This window comes from Pristiophorus japonicus, chromosome 14 (genome assembly GCF_044704955.1).
Source record: "Pristiophorus japonicus isolate sPriJap1 chromosome 14, sPriJap1.hap1, whole genome shotgun sequence".
Lineage (NCBI taxonomy): Eukaryota > Metazoa > Chordata > Chondrichthyes > Pristiophoridae > Pristiophorus > Pristiophorus japonicus.
The window spans coordinates 126,168,931-126,191,832 of record NC_091990.1 but is presented as its reverse complement, the minus strand read 5'-3'; the positions used below and the strand labels follow the sequence as shown (position 1 = coordinate 126,191,832).

The window sequence follows — 22,902 nt, the reverse complement described above, 5'->3', positions numbered from 1 at the left end:
ACCCATTGTTTCAGCCTGTTTTTGTCCCAAGGAACTGATTTATTTCTATCTCAACTATTTTTTCCCCCCTTGTCCACTCTCTCCGCACCTACATCTGCGACTCTTCAGACGCCCTCCAACTCTTTAACAGTTTCCAGTTTCCTGGCCCCAACCGTCTCCTTTTCACCATGGACGTCCAATCCCTCTACACCCATCCCCCACCAGGATGGCCTGAGGGCGCTCCGCTTCTTCCTCGAGCAGAGGCCCAACCAGTCCCATCCATCATCCACCACCACCTTCCTCCACCTGGCTGAACTTGCTCTCACATTGAACAACTTCTCCTTTAACTCCATTCATTTCCTTCAAATTAAAAATTAAAGGTGTTGTTATGGGAACCCGCATGAGTCCTAGCTAAGCCTGCCTTTTTGTGAGATATGTGGAACATTTTTTGTTCCAATCCTACTCGGGTCCCCTCTCTCAACTCTTTTTCTGATACATTGATGACTGTATCGGTGCCATTTCCTGCTCTCGCCCTGAACTTGAAAATTTTATTCACTTTGTATCCAATTTTCACCCTTCCCTCACCTTCACATGGTTCATCTCCAACTCTTTCCTTCCCTTCCTTGACTTCTCTGTCTCCAATTCTGGGGACGGACTATTGACAAACATTCACTATAAGCCTACTGACTCCCACAGCTACTTGGGCTACACTTCCTTCCACCCCCCATTCCATTCTCCCAGTTTCTCCATCTCCGTCGCATCTGCTCTGACGACGTCACCTTCCACACTAGCGCCTCTGATATGACTTCCTTTTTCCTCAACCGAGGATTCCCCTCTGCCGTGGTTAACATGGCCCTCGACCATGTCCGTTCTATTTCCCACACTACTGCTCCCACCCCTTCCCCTCCCTCTCAGAACCATGACTCTGTTCCCCTTGTCCTCACCTTTCACCCCACCAGCCTCCACATTCAACAAATCATCTTCTGCCATTTCCACCACCTCCAGCGCGATCCCACCACCAATCACATCTCGCCCCCTGCCCACCCCCTCAGCATTCCGAAGGGACCGCTCCCTCCGCGACACCCTGGTCCATTCCGCAGTCACCCCCAACACTCCCTCCCCTTCCTATGGCACCTTCCCGTGCAAGCCCAGGATATGCAACACCTACCCTATTATCTCCTCCCTTCCCACTATCCAGGGCCCAAAATACTCCTTCCAAGTAAAACAGCGATTTACTTGTTATTCTTTCAATTTAGTATGCTGTATTCGCTGCTCACGATGTGGTCTCCTCTACATTGGGGAGACCGAATGCAGGTTGGGTGACCGCTTTGCGGAACACCTCCATTCAGTCTTTAAGCGTGACCCCGAGCTTCCGGTCACCTGTCACTTTAATTCTCCGCTCCACTCCCACTATGACCTCTCCGTCTTCGGACTCCTGCACTATTCCAATGAAGCTCAATGCAAGCTCGAGGAAAAGCATCTCATCTTTCGTTTTGGCACTTTATAGCCTTCTGGACTCAACATCGAGTTCAACAATTTCAGACCTTAACCTCTGCCCATATTTTGCTCTGATGTATTTTTTCTCTCTCTGTGTTTCCCGTGGCAGCTAGTAATTATTCCACCATTCACGCCCTATCTAAACTAATCTTTTTCTAACTTCTGCCATTACCATCTCAAGTCATCCCATTATCCCTTTTGTCTCTCAAATCTCTCCTGTCTTCCGTCCTATCACAAACCTTCCCTTTTGTTCTTTCTTCCCCTCCCCCTTTCAGTGCTCCTTAAGAATCTGTTCTTTCGAACTTTTGCCAGTTCTGACGAAGGGTCATCGACCTGAAACGTTAACTCTGTTTGTTTCCACAGATGCTGCCTGACCCGTTGAGATTTCCAGCATTTTCTGTTTTTATTTCAGATTCTAGCATCCGCAGTATTTTGCTTTTGTCCTCTTCCTTTCCAATGGGTGGAAAAGACCTCCCAGGAGATTAAATCAGCCTAGTTGTAGATTGCAGAGGAAGTCACAAGCAGGAATGTGGTCAGGAGGATCTGGGTGTAGTGCTGCAAATGTGTCAATGATTTAATTAGATCAGCAAACATTAGTACAAAGCCGCACTCAACCTCTGACAAAGGCTCATCGACCTGAAACGTTGGCCCAGAAATCCCTCTCGCAATTGCCTCCTCGCCGGAGAATTTTTACGAATTTACCTGGTGGTCTAGCAGGCGCCTTGGATTCCGGTGGGGGAGGCCTTCTCCTCCCACACTGCAAAGCGCGCTCTCGTCCAGAGGGTTCCCGCGCAGAAGATGCAGTCACGTGTGACTGCTCAGCCAATCAGGTTAGTATTTCACAGATTCCCATTAATAGCACTGAGTCTTGCGTATCTACGAGTTCTCAGTGCTATTAATGGGAACAAAACCAAACACACAAAATAATAAAAAATAAAAAACAGACCACACATATTTAAAATTAATTGAAATTAAAGTTATTACATCTTATAAAAATAAAATAGTTTCCTGATTTTTAAAAAAGTTTTTTTAATCATGGTTAAAAATAAACTTACCGTAGTTGGGAGGGTTTTTAACAATAAAATATGTGTTTATAATTTAATTTTATTGTGTTTTTGTATGTTTTAAAACACTTGTGCCTGTAAAAGAAGGCTATGCACCTGCTTTTATCAGGCACAAGATTTTTGAGGATATTTGCAGGGTAAGATATGGGTAAATACCGCAATCTTGTCCAAGAAATGTCCTCGCTCTCGAGATGTCTACAATCTGTCAAGCTCTAGCTTGACACATCGTAAAAGCCAGTTTTCAGCGCATACGCATTTTACGATGCCTTCCCGGGTCTGTAGAAACTTCATACGGGCCTGGGACATCAGAATTTCTACTCTGTCATCTCTATTTCTCACTCCACAGATGCTGCCTGACCTGCTGAGTATTTCCAGCATTTGGTTTTTATTTCAAATTCCAGCATCCGCAGTATTTTTCTTTTGGCTCAACCTTATACTGCTGCGCATCTCATCACATCCCCATCACTCTGCCATCCCTACCCTACTCCTGCACATCCTTACTCAGACCAACTTACCTTGCACCTCCACCCATCCCGTTCTCTCAAATCTACATTCTCACATATGCATCTCAGAAGCCACCCCTCACACTCACCCTCATCCTAGTGCAATCGTACCAACTAATAACACACAAGAGTAGCCACTTGGGGGTGTTTTATCCAATGTTCATGTAATGTTTCTGTTGATGTGGTGTCAAACATTGAAATCTTTATTTTCAACATTTTGCGTTCTTGGACAGATTCCTGTGTACTTTTGGAAGTGGCTTAATATGTTACAGTGAATGATGAGTCTTAACGGTACCTCAGCAATGGTGATGAATGTGAAAGGAACGACTTGGACATTGTAGGGATGCTTTATGGTGTTGGTGTGGAGTGGTGCCAACCTGGCGCATCATGTGGCAGCCATATGGGTGTACAGCATCACGTGAAGTAAATCTGGCCATGATGAGGCCATCCCTGGCCTCCCGGGTAGTAATGTGATCGCGTGCTGATGCCCTGTGTCCTGTGTAGCATCAGGTGATTACAGAGAAGGTTGGTGTTGTTGCTGCTGGTGTGCCTGATGCTGCTGGTGTTGGGGCTGATCACAGTGGGATTCCGAGGACCAAGGTGAGACAGTATGAACGACACCCACGTTGATGGAATAGATGGCAGGTGAAGTACAGATGACAGAAGCATTCTGTCAATGGTGAGAGAGTTCTTCCAATCAGGTGACACTGGATGGAGACTTTGCTGGAAAGCCTTGCAGCCTGCAGAATCTGTGCTGCAATTTGACTGAGCAACAGCTTCTGCCTGAAGAAAACAATCATCTGTCAGGTGGGAGCTTTCAATGTACATTTGATGCTGTCAAGTAATCAGCTGGAGCAATGGTCACTGAACTCCTGCCTCAGACGTGGTTCCCGAGCTGCGTCAATCCCGTGGCCATGTAGGCAAGTTTAAAAGTTAAGTGGAAAAAGGCTCTTTAGTGCCTGTAAATAACCTGATATTGATTTCAATTGGGCCACCCGCCGCTGCCGGTCGAGTTGGCTCTGTGATGACAGATGCGCCTGGGGGAAAGGTTCATGTGAGCGAGATGACAATGGCCTGCTGTCAAAAATAACAACTTTCCCACCCGACCCGCCATGGATATCATCCGCTACCACTCTGGAAAATTCCGGCCTTTGGCGCTGTACAACACAGACCTAGAAGGAACATAGAATCATAGAAATTTACAGCATGGAAGGAGGCCATTTTGGCCCATCGTGTCCGTGCCAGCGAACAAGACACTATTCAGCCTAATCCCACTTCCCACTAATCCGTAGCCCTGCAAGCCACAGCACTTCAAGTGCACATCCAAATACTTTTTAAATGTGGTGAGGGTTTCTGCCTCTACCACCCTTTCAGGCAGTGAGTTCCAAACCCCCACAACCCTCTGGGTGAAGAAATTCTCCCTCAAATCCCCTCTAAACCTTCTACAAATTACTTTAAATTGATGCCCCTTGGTTGTTGATCCATAGGAACAGGAGGAGGCCATTCAGCTCCTCGAGCCTAATCCACCATTCAATTAGATTATGGTTAACCTGTATCTTAACGTCTTTAATACCCTTGCCTAACAAAAATTTATCACTCTCAGTTTTGAAATTTTCAATTGACCCAGCCTCAACAGCTTTTTGGTGGAGAGAGTTGTTCCCTTTGTGTGAAGAAATGCATCCTGACATCACCCCTGAATGGGCATACTCTAATTTTAAGGTTATGCCCTTTGTTCTGAACCCTCCCACCAGAGGAAATAGTTTCTCTATATCTACCCTATCAAATCCTTTATTCACCTTAAACCCCTCAATTAGATCAACCCTTAATCTTCTATATTCAAGGGTATACCCGCTTCATCTATGCAACCTGTCCTCATAATATAACCATATAGCCCCAGTATCATTCTGGTAAATCTGCACTGCACCCCCTCCAAGGCCAATATATCCTCCTGAGGTAGGGTGCCAGGGACTGATACAATACTCCAGATGGGGTGTCTCCAGAGCTCTGTACAGCTGTAATTTAACTTCCACCCTTTGTATTCCAGCCCCTTGAGATAAAGGCCAATATTTCATTAGCCTTTAATTATTTTTTGTTATTGTTCACTGGATTTTAGTCATTTCTGTATTTGGATCCCTAAATCTCTCTGCTCCTCCACAGTTCCTCGCTTCTCACCATTTAAAAAATACTCTGATCGATCCTTCTTCAGTCCAAAGTGGATGACCCCATATGTTCCCACATTGAACTCCATCTGCCACAGTTTTGTCCACTCAACTTAATCAAGTTGATCCCAGGTTTGATCTGAGTAAGCAGAACTTGGTGAGGGCAGCAGCAGGGGGCGCTAAGCTAGGTTAGAGAGGGAAAAATTTAGCTGCGGTTTCCATTGATTTGCTATTGTGCGATCCCAGCTGGAAATGCCCATGTACCTGCATGCTGGGCGAGGATTAAATTAGTTGTGATGTCCTCTGCAGCTGGTGACATTTGAATGGATTGTGACCACACCTTTGGAACACATCCAGTGAAGGAGTCAGTGCCTTGAGAAAGAAAGACTTGGATTTATATAGTGCCTTTCATGACCACCAGATGTCTCAAAACCCCTTACAGCCAATGAAGTACTTTTGGAGTGCAGTCATTGTTGTAATGTAGGAAATGCAGCAGCCAATTTGCGCACAAGCAAGCTCCCATAAACATCAACAGCAATATGATAACGATGGGCTTTTTTTGTTATGTTCATTGAGGGATAAATTTTGGCCAGGACACTAGGGATAACTACCCTGCTTTTCTTCGAAATAGTGCCATGGGATTTTTATATTCACTTGAGAGAGCAGACGGGGCCTCGATTTAACGTCTCATCCAAAAGACAGCACCGGAGTGTCAGCATAGATTTTTTTTGTGTGCTTTAGTTCCTGGAATGGGACTTGAACCCACAGCCTTCTGACTTAGAGGTGAGAATGCTACCCACTGAGCCACAGCTGACACTGAAGACAGAAGGGAAGGAAGGAATGTTGGACAGAAATTTAAAAAAGAGGAAATAGTGACAAATCCTATTAAATGTAGAATTTACTTGACATTCTTAATTATGGGAACATACGGTTGTGACCGGGGGGAGGGGGGGCGGGGGGGTTAATAAAATTTAATTCAGCCTGATAACTGTATTCAACTGTATGCAGTGAATTAAAACTTAGTGGCCCAGATTTTGTGGTGAAGCTATTAAGGAGAAAATCGGACAGCAACTTCCAGAGTCCACACATGCGCAGTTCAATGTGGAAATCAGGAAGCTGCTGTCCAAATTGCCCTGCTCCTCCACAGGTTTTGCTACACCGGTACCTCGCCAAGAGACTCGGCATTGAAGGACGTGAAAGATGTGAAGTTGCAGTACTAACTCACCAAAATCCTTGAATGTGTTGTCGCCTCCAAAATCCATGACCATCTTTCCTGCAACTCTATGTTTGAATCTGTTGTGGAAAAATATTTCCGAGGCTGTATAATATATAAAGAGAGGTTTATTAAATCGGAGACAAAGCTTTGGGAGAAGTGTTAAAGACCCCTGTCTTTGAACCATCTTCTCAAATTGGTATCTGCAGTGAAGTTATTTTATCTTACAAATTACGTCACTTTACAACACATGCTTTAGCACTACGAAGCTTTTACTATCGAAGGCTAAGCTTTTGATATTAACCATCCTGCATTGTGACAGGGCAGTATAAACAAGTGCAGGCTTTTGGCACCGGTATAAACAAACATACCCGGCACTTAACTCTCCAGTGTTCATTATCTCACTTTCCTATCTCCATAACTCAAGGCCAGCATACCTTAAAGTCTAACTGGTTTTTTTATATAAAGCATAATGCATCAGTATTGTCCCTTACAAAATTCATTAAAGGGGAAAATAAAACAAATGTTTGGTCCCGTATACTAGTCCAGTATATGTCCAAAAATCCGCTCCAACAATATTCCCCCTTTTGGTCCTGGATGATGTTCACGAAATCCAGATGACCACAATGATAGTATCATATTGTCATATATTCGTCCTTTGGGGTATGTTACTTCCCTGGTGTTCCGTATGTCCACCTTGCCTGTAGCTCTAGGCTACCCTTCAAAGATAGTGGTCGGTGTCATCGTCGTCTGTTTCTTCATCCATGGTGTCTTCAGGTATTTCCATCAGGTGTGCTTCTTCTTCGGCGATTACACTGGCTACTGGCATCAGTCAGGCCATCATAACTTTACAGCAGATATTAAAACACCCGATAATCAGACAGGAAGTAATTATTATTACAACCAGAATAATTACTCCATGCATAAGATAGGACCCCCAGGATCCCCCTAACAGCCAGTCAAACCAGCCAGGTCCTCCTGCTGTTATGGATAACTTCTTTACCTCCCTTCTTATGTGATCAGCGAGGTTGGTTATGTTTTCTGAATTATCGGGAATGTAAGTGCAACATTCAGCTCCAATTAAGGCACATGTGCCCCCACTTTGTGCTAGTATATAATCTAGGGCCATTCGGTTCTGGAGTACCATTGTGCGTATGGCTACCATTTCAACCGTTATGCCCTCTATTGCTTCAGCAGTGTCGTTAACTATCTGTTCCAGTACCCTCTCTAGGTTACGTAATTCATCCATGGTGCATCCTATCCCGAATGGGAGCATCATGACCCCAAATAGCCTCTCTACCGGGGTAAGATCTCGTCTTAGTCGACCTGATGTCTGTACTGCTGCTAAAGTACGTACCCGTCTGACAAAAGGGACCACATATCCCAAATAACAGGACCCCCTCCAGTTCTGAGGCAACCAGGGGTAGGCCTTATGCCCGCACACAAAATAAGTGCCATTGTATGCTGTTAGATCTGATCCCAATCTCTCTCTCAGCCCCCGTCGCCACCTAATCTTAGAGTCCCAGTCCTGGCTACTTGTCTGATTCTTCAAACCCTCTATTTCAAAGAACCCCTGGTTTGTTGTTTCGCTGGCTATTATGTTCCACCTGGTGAGGTTAAAGTATTGCGTACAATTGCTATATCCTGCTACAAAACCTGTTTCCTCACCAGTCAGGTCTCTAGTGAAACAAATGTCAGCGGTGGGCCTTCCAACTCCTGAGGTGTTGGTCAAAACCAGGAACGGGGGTCGTACCGACCTATTGTATTCCGGCTGGTACCATCCGTCAAATGCATCCAAAAGGTAATTCCCCGATCTCCACGTTTCTTTATCCCCACTCTGATTCCAAGTATCATTTACTTCTCCTGTACCGTTTTGTTGCATTATCCACTCCGCTACTTCCGAAATGTTAAAGGAGATTGACCTCAAGGGATGCCTCCTTTGCTATGTATGGGGATGTGCGAACATACCCAGCAACTGGAAAAGTTCTCATTTTGCGCATAAACATAAGACATGTACAAAAAGGTATTCACATGTAACTCTCGTTTCGGTCTAGCTAGCAGGCCGGACCGAACACGAACTATGATAATCGCACCGATCGCAATATATAGTTTCATCTTATTACTCTATAATTAACAAATAGTCAAAGGCAAAATGGCCGTATGGCTTGCTTGAAGAATCTCTCGCTGTCAATCTGTAAATAGACAAACAACAACAACTAATACGTGTGCTAAACGGCTGGTTCAAAAACCTTAAGCTGGGTCCGATGCTTCCATTGTCCGTTCCCTTTAACATCGATGCAGGCATAAATGTCCCTGCTGATTATAACCTCATACGGTCCTATCCATTTTTGGGGCAAACCCCGGTTTTCCCAGGAGGACCCTTACCATAACGTGACTTCCCGCCAACGGGACTTCAGGGAGCTTTGTAAGCTCTGCTTCCGCGTCTCTTTCTTCCTGATTGTCCCTAACTAATTTACGCATCCCTTTTAATTGAGTACTTAGTTCCAAAACATACCGTTTTATTTTGTCTTTTAATGGGCCTACATCGGCCCCCCCTGTTATGATGTTCTCTGGTAATTGCATCACCCTTCCTGTCATTAGTTCATAAGGAGTTAATCCGGTTGTCGGTTTGTCGTGGCTCTTAACTTCATCAATATAATGGGTAATACTTCTGTCCACGTTTTTCCTGACATTTGCATGGCCTTTGCCAGGGCGTTCTTAAGGGTACGGTTCATGCGCTCTACCATCCCAGAACTCTGTGGGTGGTAGGGGATGTGGAATTTTTGTTTTATGCCCATCAGCTGGCATATTGTTTTTACAATTTTTCCGGTGAAGTGGGTGCCTTGGTCGGAATCTATTTGAAGAGGCACTCCCCATCGGGGAATCACCTGCTCGGACAATATCCTTGCCACTGTTGAGGCAGTGCAATCACGTGTGGGGAAAGCTTCCACCCACCGGGTAAATTGATCTATAATCACTAGGCAATATCTTTTTCCATGGGATGGGGGCAAAGGACCTGTGAAATCAATTTGTACGTGTTCCCATGGCCCCCGTGGACGGGGCTGGTGTCCCATTTTAATTTTAATGGGCCTGCCTGGATTATATTGTGCGCACGTAACGCATCGATGGCAATATTTGGCAATATCTCTCCCCATCCCTTTCCACCACCAATCTCTCCCAAGACTCCCGGTCATAGCCTCTCATCCTGAATGAGACAGGCCATGATGCAACTCCAATAAGGTATTCTGTATGCGTTCAGGCGCCATTACCTTGTCGCTTCGTCTCCAAACGTTATCCTTCCCTTGCGTTGTGCCCTGCTTTGTTCACATACCTATTTCTTCCTCAGAAGTGTCCTGGTGTAGTTTCTCAATACTTATCTGTTCGTCTCGGGCCCCAGCGGCACTGACTTAATTTTAATAATTTAAAATCATTATCAATGGAGAGTGTTTTTTTTACCTCTTCAAATTCTTTTTTTTTTCCAATTAAACCAATATCTTTTTCACAGCTGATATCAACTGGTATTTAGTAAGTTATGTCTTTATCCATCGCAAACACCCCTTCTCCCCCATGCTGTCATATAATTGTGTACTACCCCGAATGCATATCTACTGTCCGTATAGATATTAACAATCATATTTTCCAATAATTCCAGTGCCCGGGTGAGGGCTACCAGTTCTGTCACTTGAGCTGACGACCCCCCATTAATTCGCCCTGATTCAACTGTCTCTAGATCCTGGTTAACTACGGCCCATCCGGTACGAGGTTGTCCCTCTACGTATTTTCGTGAGCCGTCCACAAACAAGGTTTGTTCTGCGGTTTGAAGGGGGGCGTCTTTTATTCTATCCTCTTCTATATCCTCACATACCTCTTCGCAAAAGTGGGGTTCCCCTTCACCCATCATACCTTCTGCGGGGTTGTTTCCTACATCCCTAATTATGGTTACCGCTTTGTTGGGTGTTAAGAGGACTGCTTCCCACTTTGTCCGTCTCATATTAGATACGGTTCTCAGTTTTCCTGTGTTTAACATTTCTACCAATGTGTGTTTAGTGTGGAGAATGATGTTTCCAGTCATCACCACAGGCTCGCTTAATTTTTACCGCCCAAGCTGCGCAATCTAGCACGGCTATACATCTGGATAACCCAGTCACCACCGAGCTTTCGGTGGTAGAGTAATAGGCTATAGGTCTCCTTTTATCCCCGTGATCTTGGGTGACCACGGCCATATAAAACCCACCTTCATTGTTACAGTGGATGTGGAAATCCTTACTCATGTCAGGCAGTCCCAATCCAGGTGCGGAGACTAGTTCTGACTTGAGTTTACTATACGCCTGTTCTTGTTCAGGGCCCCACTCTATGAGGTCTAGGGCAGGTTTCCCCCCTTTCACTAATCTTTGTATTGGCTCAGCAATTTTTTTGCAAAATCAGGGATAAAGTTCCGGCTGTAATTAAAGAGGCCCAGTACCTTCCTCACCCCCCTTACCGTTACTGGTCTAGGCATGTCCTTGACAGCCTTTTTCCTATCCGAGGGCATTTCTTTCAGCCCCTTTGAGAGGCAGTACCCTGGGTACAGGACCTAGGATTTTCCTACCTGGGCCTTTTTGGGGTTAACCTTAAGGCCCGCCGTTTCCAGAGCCCTTAATACTAAGTATAAGGGTGCCTGATGTCCTTCCTTGGTTTCTGAGGCTATTAATATGTCGTCGACATATTGTAAAATACTATTTCCTGCCGGTACCTCTATTTGTTTTAGTATATCCCTCATGACTCGATGGAATATGGCAGGACTATTATGGAATCCTTGTGGTAATCGGGTCCAAGTATATTGTTTATCCTCCACCGTGAAGGCAAATTTTTCTTGTGATTCTGGTTTGAGGGGAAGGGCCCAAAAACCATTGGCTATGTCTAGGACTGTAAAGATCTTATGTTCAGGGGATAATCCATTCAGGATTGTGGAGGGGCTGGCCACTATCGGGTGTAATTTGGGGGTGACCTTGTTAAGGGCAGTGTAGTCGATAGTGAGTCTATAACTCCCATCTGGTTTCCCTACCGGCCATGTTGGGGAGTTAGTGGTGCTAACTGTTTCTTTTAAGATACCCTTTTCCACTAGCCCTTTTACTATTTCTACAACTGCTGTTCTAGCTTCAGGTCTTATAGGGTATTGTCTGTGTGACTTATGAGGTGGTCCAGGGACTTTAATAGGATCCATCTTCGCCTTTCCAGTATTTTGTCTGTGCCCAGACCCCGGGCACAGAGGCACATATGCCTCCATACCCTTCAGTCCCGATAAGCCAGTCAGTTTTTGTGGCTGTAGCTACACCTATACTTTCCACATGGTGGGCTATCTGTCCTAAATCTCCCTTACTGCCATCCGCCTTTGGCCATGTCAGTTTCCCCTTGCCGCAATCAATCAGGGCCTTAAATTCCCTCATTACATCATTCCCCTCACGATTCTTGCATAGGTAAAATCTCATGGGTATATATAAGTTATCAATTTCCACCAATTGGGTGGTACTCAGGTAGGCCAGTGTGGGTCGTCCATCTATTCCATTTATCAGAGCCTTCTTGTCGGTGACGGGAAGGGGCATATTGGTAATGGATATTGAGGCTCCCGTGTCCACTAGCATCTCACACTGTCGGCCCCCTACTAGTGCAGACACATATATCTTTCCCTCCTTTTTACTTTGTACAGGGGCCGCCGGACATCACAGGGTGGCTTTGTACGCCTGCCACTGCTGGTATTCCTGTTCTGACAGGGTCCTTGCCTTATTAGGATAGCCATTTTTACCATAGCATGTCGCTTCCAGGTGCCCTTTCTTACCACAATATATACATTGCTTTTCACTGCCTTTCCCTTTGCATTCCCTGGCAAAATGGCCCGGTTTTCCACAATTATGGCAAGTCCCCCTTTTCTGCCCTCCTCCTGTTCCCGTGGCAGAGACCTTTTCCTGCTTTATCTTTTTCTTTTCTAAACTGCTAAAGCTTACTGTTTTAGCCTTTTTCAAAAGTCCCTTTTACACCTTCACAGATAGCTCACCACTCGCCCAGGAGTTTGACCTGATCCCTGAAGGTATTTCTAAATTTAAAACTCTTTTTTTTTACTGAGCTAGAAGCTTTCGTGTCAAGGTTTTACACAAAGGAAAATGGGAGCGTTTTAAAAGGCATTCTTTATCTCATTCCTGGACTAAATTGATGTTTTTCAACACAATTGCATGTTTTCTTTCGACAAGTAAGTGAGCGTGTCAAATTCTTTTTTTTTTCTACCGGGACCATGTATTTTTATCTTTTACTCAACAAATCTATCCTTTGTGCATTTCCTAGCTCCATAGCTTATCATCCGAATATATCCACACCTTCATTTCTAACTTAAAATGTAATACCATAAGGTTCACAGTTTCTTAAACTTCTCACATACAGGACAACACTACGAAGGGTTAAAAAAAAACATTTCTCTCTGTTTGGAAAGAGTGGGTGGAGCTAAAACAGGCAGGCAACTCCACACCTTCTTAAAACAGGCTTTCATTCATTCCACAGTCAAAATTACTCGAGTACTCTCTTCATTCAACAAAGCTTATGTCTGGATCCATATGTCACTTAAGATAGTCACTATCAGCTTTTTTATGGCATTACGTAATTACGCAAGTTACAATTAATGATAGGAATTAATTAATGACCCGGGCAGCCTGCGTTTTACATTCCCTTCCTTACCTTCCATGTTCGCCAGTCTCGGACGTTTCCCTTTGTTTCTGTAATACTCACGGCCACGACTACTCTGTGGAGACCCTGTGTCTTCGCAACAAAGCTAGCGTGTTTCCTTACCACCGGAGTTTTCGGCTCTAGGTTGGATCAATCAGTTCCCTTCCGCACCGACCTTATTTACTAAAGGGACAACTCAAACTGGTTAGTCAGCCTCTTCCCACTATCTGTTTACTCGTATCTTATACACTATCCTGTCGTGCCCGTACACCTCTCTTTTCAGTCTCTAACACCAGATTCCAGATACTGTCTTAAGTGATCACGTCTGATCGGACAGTATCCTGTTCCCGTGACGCCATTTTGTTGTGGAAAAATATTTCCGAGACTACATAATATATAAAGAGAGGTTTATTAAATCAGAGACAAAGCTTTGGGAGAAGTGTTAAAGACCCCTGTCTTTGAACCATCTTCTCAAATTGGTATCTGCAGTGAAGTTCTTTTATCTTACAAATTATGTCACTTTACAACACATGCTTTAGCACTACGAAGCTTTTACTATCGAAGGCTAAGCTTTTGATATTAACTATCCTGCATTGTGACAGGGCAGTATAAACAAGTGCAGGCTTTTGGCACCGGCATAAACAAACATACCCAGCACTTAACTCTCCAGTGTTCATTATCTCACTTTCCTATCTCCATAACTCAAGGCCAGCATACCTTAAAGTCTAACTGTTTTTTTTATATAAAGCATAATGCATCAGTATTGTCCCTTACAAAATTCATTAAAGGGGAAAATAAAACAAATGTTTGGTCCCGTATACTAGTCCAATATATGTCCAAAAATCCGCTCCAACAAATCCCTCCAATCAGGTTTCCACCCTTGCCACAGTACCAAAACGCCATCCTTTGTGACTGTGACAAAGCTGAACTATCCCTCCTCATCCTTCTTGACGTGCCTGCAGCCTTTGACACGGATGACCACTCCATCGTCTGCCAACGCCTCTCCACCGTCATCCAGCTGGGTGGGCCAGCGCTCACCTGGTTCCATTCTTATGAATCTAATCATAGCCAGAGAATCACCAGCAATGGTTTCTCTTCCTGCTCCCGCATCATTACCTCTGGTGTCCGCCAAGGATCTAGCCTTGGCCTCCTCCTATTTCTGATCTACATGCTGCCCCTTGGCGACATCATCCGAAAACAGAGCATCAGTTTAGACATGTACACTGATGACACCCAGCTCTACCTCAATACTACTTCTCTTGACCCCTCCAGGGTCTCTAAGTTGTCAGACTGTTTGTCTGTCACCAGTTCTGGATCAGGAGAAATTTTCTCCGATTAAAAATTGTGTAGACCGAAGCCATTGTTATCAGTCCCCGCCACAAATTATGTTTCCTCGCTACCGACTTCATCCTTCTCCCTAGCATCTGTCTGAGGCTGAACCACACTGTTCGCAACCTTGGTATCATATTTGACCCTGAAATGAGCTTCCAACCACATATCCATGTCATAACTAAGACCGCCTATTTCCACCTCAGTAACATTGCTCGTCTCCACCCTTGCCTCAACTCATCTGCTGCTGAAACCCTCATTCATGGCTTTGGTACCAATAGAATAGAGTCTTCCAACGCACTTCTGGCTGGCCTCCCAAGTTCTACCCTACGTAAACCTGAGGTCATCCAAAACTCGGCTGCCCGTGTCCTAACGCACATCAAATCCCACTCACCCATCACCCCTGTGCTCGGTGACCTACAGTGGCTTTCATAAACATAAAAATTAGGAACAGGAGTAGGCCATCTAGCCCCTCGAGCCTGCTCCGCCACTCAACAAGATCATGGCTGATCTGGCCGTGGACTCAGCTCCACTTACCCGCCCGCTCCCCATAACCCTTAATTCCCTTATTGGTTAAAAATCTATCGATCTGTGATTTGAATACATTCAATGAGCTAGCCTCAACTTCCCTGGGCAGAGAATTTCACAGATTCACAACCCTCTGGGAGAAGAAATTCCTTCTCAACTCGGTTTTAAATTGGCTCCCCCATATTTTGAGGCTGTGCCCCCTAGTTCTAGTCTCCCCGACCAGTGGGAACAACCTCTCTGCCTCTAACTTGTCCATCCCTTTCATTATTTTAAATGTTTCTATAAGATCACCCCTCATCCTTCTGAACTCCAACGAGTAAAGACCCAGTCTACTCAATCTATCATCATAAGGTAACCCCCTCATCTCCGGAATCAGCCTGGTGAATCGTCTCTGTACCCTCTCCAAAGCTAATATATCTCCAGGTGCGGCCTCACCAATACACTGTACAGTTGCAGAAGGACCTCCCTGCTTTTGTACTCCATCCCTCTCGCAATGAAGGCCAACATTCCATTCGCCTTCCTGATTACCTGCTGCACCTGCAAACTAACTTTTTTTTGGGATTCATGCACAAGGACCCCTCCCCTTTTATAGGGGGCACTGGAAAAATTTGATTTAAGCGCCCCAAAAAAAACAAAAAAACAAAACAAAAAAAAAAAAGGGGCCTTGAAAATGTCTGCTGTGTCACCCAGGTCGGGTGGCATGGTTTTAATGTTTATGTTTTTGCAGGTAAACTCAAAAGAGTTTCATGCACAAGGACCCCCAGGTCCCTCTGCACCGCAGCATGTTGTAATTTCTCCCCATTCAAATAATATTCCCTTTTACAGTTTTTTTTTCCAAGGTGGATGATCTCACATTTTCTGACATTGTATTCCATCTGCCAAACCTTAGCCCATTCGCTTAACCTATCTAAATCTCTTTGCAGCCTCTCTGTGTCCTCTACACAACCCGCTTTCCCACTAATCTTTGTGTCATCTGCAAATTTTGTTACACTACACTCTGTCTCCTCTTCCAGGTTATCTATGTATATTGTAAACAGTTGTGGTCCCTGTGGCACACCACTAACCACCGATTTCCAACCCGAAAAGGACCCATTTATCCCGACTCTCTGCTTTCTGTTAGTTAGCCAATTCTCTATCCATGCTAATACATTTCCTCTGACTCCGCGTACCTTTATCTTCTGCAGTAACCTTTTGTGTGGCACCTTATCGAATGCCTTTTGGAAATCTAAATACACCACATCCATCGGTACACCTCTATCCACCATGCTCGTTATATCCTCAAAGAATTCCAGTAAATTAGTTAAACATGATTTCCCCTTCATGAATCCATGTTGCGTCTGCTTGATTGCACTATTCCTATCTATATGTCCCGCTATTTCTTTCTTAATTATAGCTTCAAGCATTTTCCCCACTACAGATGTTAAACTAACCGGCCTATAGTTACCTGCCTTTTGTCTGCCCCCTTTTTTAAACAGAGGCGTTACATTAGCTGCTTTTCAATCCGATGGTACCTCCCCAGAGTCCAGAGAATTTTGGTAGATTATAACGAATGCATCTGCTATAACTTCCACCATCTCTTTTAATACCCTGGGATGCATTTCATCAGGACCAGGGGACTTGTCTACCTTGAGATCCATTAGCCTGTCCAGCACTACCCCCCTAGTGATAGTGATTGTCTCTAGGTCCTCCCTTCCCACATTCCCGTGACCAGCAATTTTTGGCATGGTTTTTGTGTCTTCCACTGTGAAGACCGAAGCAAAATAATTGTTTAAGGTCTCAGCCATTTCCACATTTCCCATTATTAAATCCCCCTTCTCATCTTCTAAGGGACAAACATTTACTTTAGTCACTCTTTTCCGTTTTATATAGCGGTAAAAGTTTTTACTATCTGTTTTTATGTTTTGCGCAAGTTTACTTACGTAATTTATCTTTCCTTTCTTTATTGCTTTCTTAGTCGTTCTTTGCTGTCGTTTAAAATTTTCCCAATCTTCTAGTTTCCCACTAACCTTGGCCACCTTATACGCATTGGTTTTTAATTTGATACTCTCCTTTATTTCCTTGGTTATCCACGGCTAGTTATCCCTTCTCTTACTGCCCTTCTTTTTCACTGGAATATATTTTTGTTGAGCACTATGAAAGAGCTCCTTAAAAGTCCTCCTCACTGTTCCTCAATTGTGCCACCGTTTAGTCTGTGTTCCCAGTCAACTTTAGCCAACTCTGCCCTCATCCCTTTGTTTAAGCATAGTATGCTTGTTTGAGACACTACTTCCTCACCCTCAATCTGTATTACAAATTCGACCATACTGTGATCACTCATTCCGAGAGGATCTTTTACTAGGAAATCGTTTATTATTCGTGTCTCATTACACAGGACCAGATCTAAGATAGCTTGCTCCCTTGTAGGTTCTGTAATATACTGTTCTAAGAAACAATCCCGTATGCATTCTATGAATTCCTCCTCCAGGCTACCCCGTGCGATTTGATTTGACCAATCGATATGTAGGTTAAAATCCCCCATGATTACTGCCGTTTCTTTTTCACATGCCTCCATTATTCCCTTGATTATTGCCCGCCCCACTGTGAAGTTATTATTTGGGGGCCTATAAACTACGCCCACCAGTGACCTTTTCCCCTTACTATCTCTAATCTCCACCCACAGTGATTCAACATTTTGTTCATTAGAGTCAATATCGTCTCTCACAACTGCCCTGATATCATCCTTTATTAACAGAGCTACTCCACCTCCTTTCCCTTCTTGTCTATCTTTCCGAATTGTCAGATACCCCTGTATGTTTAATTGCCAGTCTTGGCCACCCTGCAACCATGTTTCTGTAATGGCCACCAAATCATACCCAATTGTAATGATTTGTGCCATCAACTCATTTACTTTGTTTCGAATGCTGCGTGCGTTTAGGTAAAGTGTTTTAATACTAGTTTTTAAACCATGATTTTTAGTTTTGACCCCTCCTGCAGCCCCTTTATATTCATACATATTGTCCCTTCCTATCACCTTGTGGTTTACACTTACCCCAGTGCTACTCTGCTCTGTTGCCTCCTGCCTTTTGCATTCTTTCTTGGGGTCCTGTGCATCTGAGCTCTCACCCACTCTAACTAGCTCAGAGCCCTCTCCTGGGTTCCCATCCCCCTGCCAAGCTAGTTTAAAGCCCTCCCAACCGCACTATCAAAACCACCCGCGAGAACATTAATCCCGTCTCTGTTGAGGTGTAACCTGTCTGACTTGGACAGGTCCCACCTACCCCAGAAGCGGTCCCAATTGTTCAGGAAACTAAAGCCCTCCCTCCTACACCAATGCCTCAGCCACGTATTTATCTGACTAGTCTTCCTATTTCTCCCCTCACTAGTACGTGGCACTGGCAGTAATCCCGAGATTACCACCTTTGAGGTCCTAGCTTTCAATCTTACTCCTAGCTCCCTAAACTCAGTTTTCAGGACCTCACCCCTCTTTCTACCTATGTCATTGGTACCAATGTGGACCACAACCACTGGCTGTTCCCCTTCCCTCCCCAGCATGCCCTGCAGTCGCTCAATGACCTCATTGACCCTTGCACCAGGGAGGCAGCACACCATCCTGATGTCACTTTTGCTGCCGCAGAAGCACCTATCTGCTCCCCTAACTATTGAATCTCCAATCACTATAGCCCTTCCCGTCTTCTTCCTCCCCCCCTGTGCAGCTGAGCCACCCATGGTGCTGTGGACTTGGCCCTGGCTACACTGCCTAGAGGCATCACCGCCTTCGCCAGTAGTCAGAATAGAGTACCGGTTGGAGAGCGGGATAGCCTCAGGGGACTCCTGCACTACCTGCCTCGCCATACTCTTGTGTGCGACGGTTAAGCAAAGCCTCAATTTCAAAGTTCTCATCCTTGTTTTCAAACCCTCCATGGCCTCGCCTCTCCCTATCTTTGTAATCTCCTCCAGCCCCACAACCCCCCGATATATCTGCGCTCCTCTAATTATGCCCTTTTGAGCATCCCTGATTATAATCGCTCAACCATTGGTGGCAGTGGCCTATCCCTAAGCTTTGGAATTCCCTCCTTAAACCTCTCTGCCTCTCTATCCTCCTTTAAGACACTCTTTAAAACTTACCTCTTTGAGCAGGCTTTCAGCCATCTGCCTTAATTTTGCCTTGTATGACTCAGTGTCAAATTGTTTTGTCTAATAATACTCCTGTGAAGTGCCTTGGGACGTTTTTCTACGCTATAGGTGCTATATAAATATACGTTGTTGTTGTAAGTACGTCAGAAAAAGTTTGGCTTGTCCATTCAAGTGTAAGTAAATTTTTAATGGCATGATATGTCTTAATTATTGCTAAACAACTTTTTTGGCACTGGAAACGTACTTTTACATGTGTGGAGTCTCATTCCTTCAGATTTAAATTATTGTTGGAGATTTAAATAAATAAAAATATTTTTAAACTTTTTCTTTCTGTCTCTTTTATCGCGCTCTCTTAATCTCACCTTTCCCTTGCTTTATTTCACTTTCTATACATGATTTTACATTGTCTATAATGGCAGCTGGGCATTACTATGCCATTCATACCTTATCCAGATTAACCTTTTTCTAAGTTCTGTCATTTCCATTTCAATTCAGCCCATCATCCCTTTTGCCTCTCTAATCTCTCCCGTTTTCCACCCCATCATAGACCTTCCCTTTTGTTCTTTCTTCCCCTGCCCCTTTTAGTAATTAAGAACATGCTCTTTTCGAACATTCGGCAGGTCTGACGAAGGGTCATCGACCCGAAACATTAACTCTGTTTTTCCCTCCACAGATGCTGCCTGACCTGTTGAGATTTCCAGCATTCTCTGTTTTTATTTCAGATTCCAGCAGCCGCAGTATTTTGCTTTTGTAATACCATTTGCTTTAATTGCTTGCTGTATCTGTTTATTAACTTTCAGTGATTCGTGTACAAGGACACCCAGGTCCCTCTGAACACCAACATTTCCCAATCTCTCATCATTTAAAAAATACTCTGCTTTTCTATTATTCCTACCAAAGTGGATAACTTCACATTTTTTGACATTATATTCCATTTGCCATGTTCTTAGCCACTCATTTAGCCTGTCTATTTCCTCTTGAAGCCATTTTGCATTCTCCTCACAACTTACATTCCCACCTAGCTTTGCATCATCAGCAAACTTGGATATATTACATTTGGTCGCCTCATCCAAATCATTGATATAGATTGTGAATAACTGGGGCACAAGCACCGATCCTTGCGGCACCCCACTGGTTACAGGCTGCCAACCTGAAAATGGCCTGTTTATTCCTACTGTCTATTTTCTGTCCGTGAATCAATCCTCAATCCATGCTAGTATATTACCCCCAATTCCATGAGCCTTAATTTTGTTTTATAACCTCTTGTGTCATCATCATAGGCAGTCCCTCGGAATTGAGGAAGACTTGCTTCCACTCTTAGCATGAGTTCTTAGGTGGCTGTACAGTCCAATACGAGAACCACAGTCTCTGTCACAGGTGGGACAGACAGTGGTTGAAGGGAAGGGTAGGCGGGGAGCCTGGTTTGCCGCACGCTCCTTCCGCTGCCTGCGCTTGATTTCTGCCTGCTCTCGGCGACGATACTCGAGGAGCTCAGCGCCCTCCTGGATGCACTTCCTCCACTTAGGGTGGTCTTTGGCCAGGGGCTCCCAGGTGTCAGTGGGGATGTCGCTCTTTATCTGGAAAGCTTTGAGGGTGTCCTTGTAACATTTCCTCTGTCCACCTTTGGTTTGTTTGCCGTGGACGAGTTCCGAGAAGAGCGCTGGCTTTGAGAGTCTCGTGTCTGGCATACGAACTGTGTGGCCTGCCCAGCAGAGCTGATCAACTGTGGTCAGTGCTTCAATGCTGGGGATGCTGGCCTGGATGAGGATGCTAATGTTGGTGCATCTGTCCTCCCAGGGGATTTGGAGGATCTTGCAGAGACATCGTTGGTGATATTTCTCCAGCGACTTGAAGTGTGTACTGCACATGGTCCATGTCTCTGAGCCATACAGGAGGGTGGGTATTACAACAGCCTTGTAGACCATGAGCTTGGTGGCAGTTTTGAGGGCCTGGTCTTCAAACACACTTTTCCTCAAGTGGCTGAAGGCTGCACTGGCGCACTGGAGGCGGTGTTGGATCTCGTCGTCAATGCCTGCTCTTGTTGATAGGCGGCTCCCGAGATAAGGGAAGTGGTCCACGTTGTCCAGGGCCGTGCCGTGGATCTTGATGACTGGGGGGCAATGCTGTGCGGTGAGGACAGGCTGGTGGAGGACCTTTGTCTTACTGATGTTTAGCGTAAGGCCCATGCTCTCATACGCCTCGGTAAATACATTGACTATGTCCTGGAGTTCAGCCTCTGAGTGTGCACAGACGCAGGTGTCGTCCGCGTACTGTAGCTCGACAACAGAGGTTGGGGTTGTCTTGGACCTGGCCTGAAGACGACAAAGGTTGAACAGCTTCCCACTGGTTCTGTAGTTTAGTTCCACTCCAGCGGGGAGCTTGTCAACTGTGAGGTGGAGCATAGCAGCGAGGAAGATTGAGAAGAGAGTTGGAGCGATGACGCAGCCCTGCTTGACCCCGGTCCGGATGTGGATTAGGTCTGTGATGGATCTGTTGGTAAGGATCACGGCCTGCATGTCGTCTTGGAGCAGGCAGAGGATGGTGATGTACCTTTGGGGGCATCCGAAACGGAGGAGGACGCTCCATAGACCCTCGCGGTTGACAGTGTCAAAGGCCTGTGTAAGGTCGAAGAAGGTCATGTATAAGGGCTGGCGCTGTTCCCTGCAACTTTCCTGAGCTGTCGCGCTGAAAAAAATCATGCCCGTTGTGCCCTGGAGGGGTCAAAATCCACACTGCGACTCCGGGAGGAGCTCCTCGGCCACAGGGAGAAGACTGTCGAGGAGGACTCTAGCGGCGACTTTCCCAGTGGTGATAGCAGGGAGATTCCTCTGTAGTTGCCGCAGTCGGACGTCCCCTTTTTTAAAGATGGTCACAATCACTGCATCTCTAAGATTTCCCGGCATGCTCTCCTCCCTCCAGATGAGAGAGATGAGGTCGTGTATTCACGCCAGCAGTGCCTCTTCACCATACTTCAGTGCCTCAGCAGGGATTCCATCCGCTCCCATAGCCTTGTTGGTTTTTAGCTGTCTTATGGCTTTTTCTACCTCGTGCAGTGTCAGGGTCTCACCGAGGTGGTGCGGAATGGAGTCGAGAACACTCGCGTCAAAGACAGAGTCTCGATTGAGGAGATCTTCAAAATGCTCCTTCCAGCGGGCCCTGACTGCCTCTGTGTCCTTGATGAGTGTTTCCACGTTCTTGGCCAGAGGCGGGGTGGGGCCTTGGGAGTTTGGCCATAGGTGGCTTTGACTGCGATGAAGAATCCTTGCACATCATGGCTGTCGGCCAGCTGCTGTATCTCCTGTGCTTTCTCCATCCACCACCTGTTCTTTACGTCCCGGGTTTTTTGTTGGACCTTAGCCTTTAGCCGTTTGTAATGCTGCTTTGCTGCTCCCAAGTTGGATTGCTGTTTAAGGCTCAGAAATCCCCTGTGCTTGCAATCTATTAGCTCTTGAATCTCCTGATCATTCTCATCAACCAGTCCTGGTGTTTTCTGGTTGAGTGACCGAGCGTCTCTTTGCAGACACTGGTTATGGAGGCCTGGAGGGCAGACCAAGCACTGTGGGCATTCTGTGTCTTGGGGTCATCAAGGCACCTTATCGAATGCCTTGTGAAAATCCAAATATACCACATCCACTGGGTCTCCCCTTATTTATTCTACTAGTTATCACCTCAAAAAACTCTAATAGATTTGTCAAACATGATTTTCCTTTCATAAATCCGTGCTGACTCTGCCCAATCCTATTATTATTTTCTAAGTGCACTGTTACCATGTCCTTAATAATAGTGTTTGTTCTTAAAGTTACATGATTCCATCCATCTGGATACTG

The 22,902-nt window shown here is 45.3% G+C and overlaps 1 protein-coding gene across 1 annotated transcript in view; it reads right to left on the bottom strand.

Annotated features, from left to right (window-relative positions):
• Positions 1 to 1,694: 1,694 nt before the first annotated feature.
• Positions 1,695 to 22,902, bottom strand: part of lto1 (LTO1 maturation factor of ABCE1) — a 55,254-nt gene continuing 34,046 nt past the window's right edge. The window contains exons 5-6 of the transcript XR_011596617.1: positions 6,428 to 8,607; positions 1,695 to 2,031 (exon numbers count right to left, since the gene is read on the bottom strand). The gene's annotated coding sequence lies outside the window, so the exon portion shown is untranslated. The remainder of the gene's footprint in view (positions 2,032 to 6,427; positions 8,608 to 22,902) is intronic.